This window comes from Alligator sinensis, unplaced genomic scaffold (genome assembly GCF_000455745.1).
Source record: "Alligator sinensis unplaced genomic scaffold, ASM45574v1 scaffold1225_1, whole genome shotgun sequence".
NCBI classification, from domain to species: Eukaryota; Metazoa; Chordata; order Crocodylia; family Alligatoridae; genus Alligator; species Alligator sinensis.
Genome location: NW_005843325.1, coordinates 98,310 through 105,317, shown reverse-complemented (window position 1 = coordinate 105,317; position 7,008 = coordinate 98,310). Strand labels below are relative to the sequence as shown.

General features: G+C 53.0%; 1 protein-coding gene and 1 long non-coding RNA gene across 2 annotated transcripts in view; one reads left to right on the top strand and one right to left on the bottom strand.

The window, feature by feature from the left end:
- Window positions 1–2,382: 2,382 nt before the first annotated feature.
- Window positions 2,383–7,008, top strand: part of LOC102377311 (aquaporin-7-like) — a 33,006-nt gene continuing 28,380 nt past the window's right edge. Inside the window, exon 1 of the mRNA XM_006038359.3 lies at window positions 2,383–2,454. The gene's annotated coding sequence lies outside the window, so the exon portion shown is untranslated. The remainder of the gene's footprint in view (window positions 2,455–7,008) is intronic.
- Window positions 5,640–7,008, bottom strand: part of LOC112548616 — an 11,923-nt gene continuing 10,554 nt past the window's right edge. The window contains exon 3 of the long non-coding RNA XR_003092282.1: window positions 5,640–5,747. This is a non-coding gene — a long non-coding RNA (uncharacterized LOC112548616). The remainder of the gene's footprint in view (window positions 5,748–7,008) is intronic.

Sequence of the window (7,008 nt, the reverse complement as noted above, 5' to 3'; positions counted from 1 at the left end):
TACACTGCACCAGAGATGCCTTGGGGATGTAGGTAAAACCTGCCCGAGGCAAAGCCCTGGAAGAGAGTCTGCTGGGGCCAGCACCATGCTGGGGATGGGGAGATGCATTAAATGGGACTGTCAGGCTGTTTCACACCTGGTGCTTTGAGAGACTTGGGAAGGGTGTCAGGGCAAAATGATGATGAAGGGAGCATGCTCTGGTTCTGGGCCTGAGCTCTACTCAGGCCCATGGGGGACGAGGTTTGGATATGGACCAAAGACCAGAGAGGGAGCCGTGTCTTCTGTATGGCCTTCCTGGTATGGAGGGGGGTTTCTACTTGATCTCATGCCACATGGCTATCTGTGCCAACGAGCTCAATGAGCAACCCAGGAGCAGGCAGTCCAGGCTGGAAGTAGCCCCAGGAGTCAGGTATTGTGCCTGCCTGGGTTCCCATCCACTGGGACAAGGAGGAAAGGTCCCAGACTCCAAAATCCCAACTCAGTCAGTCCAGACAGTGGCACCAACAGCATCCCACAGCTTGAACCGGGACCCGGGTCACCTGGGATTTATTAAGAGAAGGCAGCAGCAGCCTGATGGGTAAGGGTCTCTTCTCCTGGTGCCTTCCTGTGCCTCCTAGGGATCCAGCTTTGGACCACGGGGGGAAGGTGGTTTTGCTGTGGCCCTGCTAAGCCCCTAGAAAGCCTCATCATCTCCCATCTCTTTGTTTCAGGTGGTGCCTGGGAAGGAGGAGGCAGCTTGTTGAGCTCATGCTAGTTTTCTGTGCTCTTCCCATCTCCTCCTACCATCACCCCCAAAGGCTGGAAACTTTCCAGCCCTTGCTGCAAAAGCTGCTGCATTTCAGTGCTGAGGGAAGAAGAACGAGGGACATCCCATGTGCACCTTCTTGGTTCTTTGAGGGCACCTGAGGGATCGCTGCTACAAAAGCCAAGTCTCAGGAGAAAGCAGCATTCCCTTGGGATGCAGAGCTATTTCCTCCCAGATCCTGCTCAGAGTATTTCTGTTTATCAGACAGGGTGCCCGAGAGGCCCCAGCTCCTGGTAACTCAATGAGAACCTATTACCAGCAAATAAAATACCAACCCAGCACTGCCCCGGAGAAGAGAATTTGGAGCAAATTAGGTGCTGGTCTCATTCACACATGCATAGCCTTGGTCACTCACAGCAATAACATGCCCTAAACTGGACCGCTGCCTCACCTCCCCGTGCGGACACGCTAGGTAAATGTTACTAAACGCCTCTCGAAGCTGGAGAGTGCCACGAGTTAGGCTACTGCCAGCGCTGAGCTGATCGACCAGTCCTCCCCTCCTCTAGCTTGGGAATCACTACCCCAGTCGGTGCAGACACAGATGCAAGATGAAGTGACAGGCAAGACAGGAGCAAAGCTCATCCAGCTGCTAATTGAGCCTCCCATCCCTCCAGGGTCATTTGATAAAAGGGATATCAAGAGTCCCTCAGTGAGTCAGTGTCAGAGCGAGGCATGGGTCCCAGAAGTCCTGGCACCAAGTCTTCGTGCTCTATCCACTAAACCGTGCTGCCTCGCCGGCGTTTTGGAGATGTCCCCTATTCTGGCCCAGCAAGGGTGGGCTTGCCAGCTGTGGAGGACGTGACCCCACTTCGCCGCTTTTCCTCGATAGGCTCTTCAGCCCCTTCCACAGTGCTTCAACTTAATGAGCAGTAACGACCACCTAATCTTCGTCCTGCTGACACAGTCCCTGCAGGGATTACCTGGCATTTGCTCACCCCTGTGATCGCTTTATTAAGCTGGGCTGCGGAGCTTTGCGCCCCCCTTCTCGTTGTCCTTGCCGAGGGAAACGGAGGGTCACACACGAAAGCACGCTCCATCTGTGCCCGGTGGGAGTGCACACAGGGGCTCTCCTCCCTCCCTTCTGCCCTGCAAGGTAAGAATCGCCGTTGCTTAACCGAGGGAGAAAGGGAGGCCGCGGGCATTGCCAAAGGTCACACCACAAATCGCTCAGCAGCAGGAAATGGAAACTCTCATTTCCTCTTTTTCGCTAAAGCAGAAAAGACCCACAAAGTGGGGAAGGATGTAACGGGCGGGGAGGAGGCGCAGCAACTGAAGAGGAAGTGTCGGGTCAGAGGGAGGCTACTAGTGCGGTTTTTGGGGACTGATTGTGGGACCGGGCTCGAACAGCAGTGGTGCCAAGATAGAAGCGTGCTGACGAAGTGCTCTGGGCATTGGGATGGAGACCTCGTTAGGACACGTGTCAGAAGAACCGGATGGCCCAGAGGAACAGAAGCAGGATGAGATGTAAAGGGGCAAAGGGCAAGCTTATGTGCCTCGGGGCTAACAGCAGGAATTCCTGCTCCGAGCCGGGAGCTCCCCAGTTGGAAGCGAGAGGAGGAAGAGAAAAGGTGTAAGAGTCACTTGCAGCGAGACAGCGCTGCGATCAGGATGCAAAGAGGCAAACGTGATCCTCAGACGTAGCAAGAGAGGTAGGAGAGATTGGCAAGCATTTCTCCCCTTGTAAGCAGCCCTGGATTATGCCCTCCAAGCCTGACTCATGCTTGGGAGGGATGAATTCAGATGGGAAGAGGTGCAGAGAAGGGCTGCGAGGGTGGATGGGAGAATAAGGAGTCTGCCTGATGAGGAGGGACTGAAAAAACTTGCCTGCTTCAGCAACACGAAGGCCGAGCTGTGGTGGGGGAGGAAGCATTTCTTGGTTTCAATCCCTTGAGTGGGATGAACACTAGGGAGGGAAAAAGGATGCTCTGTGCTAAAGGACAGTGTTGGTACAAGAGCAAATGAGTGTAAAGTGGTCATGAACTCACTTAGGTTGGGAACCCATCGGAGAAGTGGGGCTGCCCCTGAGAGGGGAAGAGACGTCGGACCCGAAGGGCTCCCCTGGATCGTGCAATGCATCCCTCTGCTATTGCACATCACAAGCCTTTCCGATCAAGCTAAGGATTGCTGAGGGTTTTTGCTTTTTCTCCTCTGATAGTCAGACACTTTTAGCTGAACTCAGGTCCTACCTGAGGCAGCTCATGCTCCTCACGCCAGCAGGTTGCTGTCTACCCTACCAAGCAAGGACGCTCCAAGGAAAACTGCTGAAACTTTCAGGCTGGATTTCTGAGGGTGGGATTAACCCTGTTGCTCCTGTCTCCCTTTCTGCTCCTTCCTGTGTTTGATGTTTGGAAGTGGGGGTGAGGAAAAGGAATTGCTCTGTCATTCCACTGGGATTGATCAAAGCCCCTCCTGGCTCTGAATCGAAGAGTTTGTTTCATGAGGAGGTTACTGCAAAGTTGGGCAGAATTATGGACAGTACAAAGGGCCGGGCTCGGATCCAGAATGACCTGGACACACTGGACAAGTGGTCCATAGTCGATGAGATGAGATTCAGCAAGGACGAGGGAAAAGTGCTGCACTTGGGTGGAGCAACTGCATGCAGAAATGCGTGGGAGAGGAGTAGGCTGCAGCACTGCAGAGAAAGACCCGGGGGTCGCAGTGGCCCGTCCGTACGCTGCATCTGAGCCAACGGGGTGCTCTTGTTGCAGAAAAGGCATCCTAGGCAGTATCAACAGGAGTGTCACTTGCAAATCAAGGGAAGTGATTCTCCCACTCTATTCAGCATTGGTGAGACCGTTCCCGGTGTCTTGCGTCTCGTCCTGGGCCCTACGCTTCAAGAAAGACATGGACAGATTGGAGAGTCTGGAGCAGGGCAACAGAAATGATTAGGGGCCTGGGAAGCAAGACTGATGAGGAAAGGCTGAAAGAACTAGGGTCATTTAGCCAGGAGAAGAGAAGACTGGGGTGGGATTTGATCACAGTCTTCAAATACTTGCAGGGTGATTATACAGAGGATGGAGATGGGCTTTTCTCTGTGGCCATAGGGGACAGGACAAGGAGCAATAGCCTCAGGCTGCAGCAGAGGAAACTTAGACTGGAGATGAGGAGGGACTTTCTGACTCTGAGGGTGCCCAGCATTGGAATAAGCACCTAGGGAAGTGGTGAAATCTCCTCCTTCCTTGGAAACTTTCAAGAGCAGGTTGCACAGACACGCAGCAGGGTGATTTAGTCAGGGATGCTCCTGCCTTGAGCAGTGGGCTAGACTAGATGATCTTCCAGCCTTAATTTTCTGTGGCCCGATGAAAGTCAGCTTGGGTGTGAATTTCATAGAGAAGCAAGCTAGCTCACATGAAGAGTGTGAACATGGGGAATTAGTAGCTAGCATCCTTCCTTCTTAGGAGCTTCACTGTGTGAACAAGCCCAATTGTGGTCTAATATTGCTGCCAGTACAATCCTGTAGGGACCAGTAGCACCCAGTAACTGGTGGAGAGATGGCTTTGGTAGGCACATGGGAAGTAGAAAGAGAGGAGTCAGTGCAAACAAGGTGGGATGGTGAGCACACGGGTGAGCAAACGGGAAGGGGCGAGAGAAGTGGAGACAGCCACTGGTGGGCACACATGAGAAGCAGAGGGCTAGAAGTAGATGGCATAGCTGCTGCACGAGATTAAGGCAGTAGATGGGTAGTTGGAGACAAAGAAGCTTCCTCCTCTGCACGTGAGGATGTGATGTCTCTGCTAATGGAGGTACCACCTGCCCACGCTGCTTCGAGGCATCCGCAATGCTTGTGGCTTGAGTCAAAGGGAAGGGATGGAGAAGAAACTTGGCCTTTGAATGATGTATTCTGGTTCCTGGTCTTTTGAGTGCAGGTACTGCTTCCCGGATGATTGGGAAGTCGTGAAGGCCAAGTGGTTTCTCTATGGACAGAGAAGGACAAAACTCAGACTAATCCAGAGAGGGAGGGTGCATCTGGGCAGTGAGTTTGCTCCATGTCTGCCTTTTTCTCAATAGGGTACCTACTGGATAATATCAATGTACTCTCTAGAGACGGTCTCTTCCTTGCACGGAGCTGGCTCTGTTGGCTCCTGGTCTTACCCTGCATCATGATGAGAGGGGTCGTAGCAGTTTCTCTCTCAGCAGTCCCTGCGCAGTGAGGCACATTGGGACGCATTGAACCAGAGTCCCAGCCTGAGCAGCCACCTCAGAGCTGGTGTCCAGCATCGTCTGGAGTTCATTAGGCCTGTCTGCAAGGAGCACTACATCCTCTGCAGAGGCCAGCATGTTTGCCTTTCATCCATAAAGACTGAGCCCCCAGGGCCATGATCCCCCATGATCACTGAGGGGCTCCACAGCCAGCTGGAAGATGATGGGGCTTAGAGGGCAGCCTTGTGATTTCCCAAGCGTTCATGCACTGCCTCCATTGCTAGGGTACGAGCTCTCAGGTGGGGTTTGCCTTGCAGTCCAGCAGCGTCCTCGCAGCTTGGCTGTAGCTGTTCCTAGCTGAGTTTTGAATGAGCTGACTGGGCTATTGCTAGCACTTGCAAGGCCCAGGGCCCAGAGCAGGCCTTGCTGCCATAGTCACATTGCCGTCGGTACCCACGCTAGCTCAGGGCCAGCGACCTGAGCTGCCCTTACGTCTCTGCATCTCCTTGCTCTTTGTCTCCCATCAACACCATGCACAGACTGCCAACTCTGCCAGCCGGGAGCATGATAGTCTCTGTTTGGAGAGTGCCAAGCACAAAGAGTCGTTGGCTACAGACCGTGGCCGTGTCTGTCAGGTGTAATCGCAAAATAAATACAGAATCTTTTAAATCAACACATACATGTTTAAATAAATCTGTGCATTTAAAAAAGTAAATACAGACTGCAAACTCTTCTCTGATGTCAGCAGGGAACCTGATGTCTTAGGTCTGCCGTAGGGTTTGACTGCCTCCTCGTGGCCTTGCTGTGAAAAAACGTGCATAAATTAACTCACACACACACATATGATTTCTTTTTTAATTAGTGTCGAAATAAAGACAGTAGCAGATTTTGTCTTAGCCAGTGGGCAGCAGAAGTTGAGGGATATTTCATTGCATTACATTACATTTTATCATGCTGTACTCTACTCAGCTATACAATACTGTATTATTGTATTGCATTGCATTATACTATATTATTGCAATATATAATATGATATGCACATGTACACTGTAACGGGGGACCCTTATCCCCCCCATGTTACTTGGAGGAAGGGAGAAAGGAGTGGCATTGCGGGTGCAGCCTGCAAGGAGCTCAGTTGAAAGGGCTGCAGGACTGCAGATAGATGAACCCTTGTCTGCTGAATAGGGAACGAGCGGGACCCTATTAGCAACAAACCAGGTGAGGTAACTGGCAGACAGAGGAATGAGGGTCATAAAAGCCTGAGCCTGGAGCCCAAGGCCCAGACCCTTGCTGTAGAAGGAGGGACTACAGGGCTACATAGGTGGGAGATGAGTCTATGTTTTGTTTGCTGTTGCTTGGGGTGTACATTAGACCGTAGGACCAGGTTGTGTCTGTAGGGGATGAGGAAGCCACCCTGCAAAAGGGGTCGGCAGAGCAAGCGGGGGCAAGGCTAAGAAAGTCAAGACCCAGGCATGAGCTTAGCGAGGTCTAGAGGGATAGATGTCCGAAGGGTGGAGGGGCAGAGGGAGGAGGCCTAAAGGGGATGTGCCTGGGGGGCTGAGGGACCAACAGCCAGGCACAGGAGGGGCTGAGGGGCCAGCGTGTGGTCCTAGAGACGCCTTGGGGGGGGTGGACTGTGCTTGGGGCCAAGGGCTGACAATCAGGCACTGGTGGGGTTGAGGCCTGAAGAGAGGACCAGAGAAAAGGGGTCCCAGGGGAAGGGTCCCAGAGCCCCTCCCCCCATATTGTGAGGGGCCAAGGCCCCAGTTGACCCGGTGGAGTTGGGGACCTGGTGGGCAGCTAGGGCCAAACCTCAGAGAGAGAGACTGGGCCAGGGGAGCCTGGACAAATGGGTAGGGGGGAGCCCTGCCCCAGTTAGGGGTGAGTCAACTGGCAGCCTAATGATGAGCAGGGCTGGGCGAGGCACCGAAAGCCGAACTCCAGGCAGCCTCCCTTAATGTATGTCATTAATACATTAATTAATGTATTATTTTGACATCAAGGTATGGCACGAGAGAGTGGAGGTGGCCTGAGAAGGGGAACTGAAGTAGGGGAACTGGTGT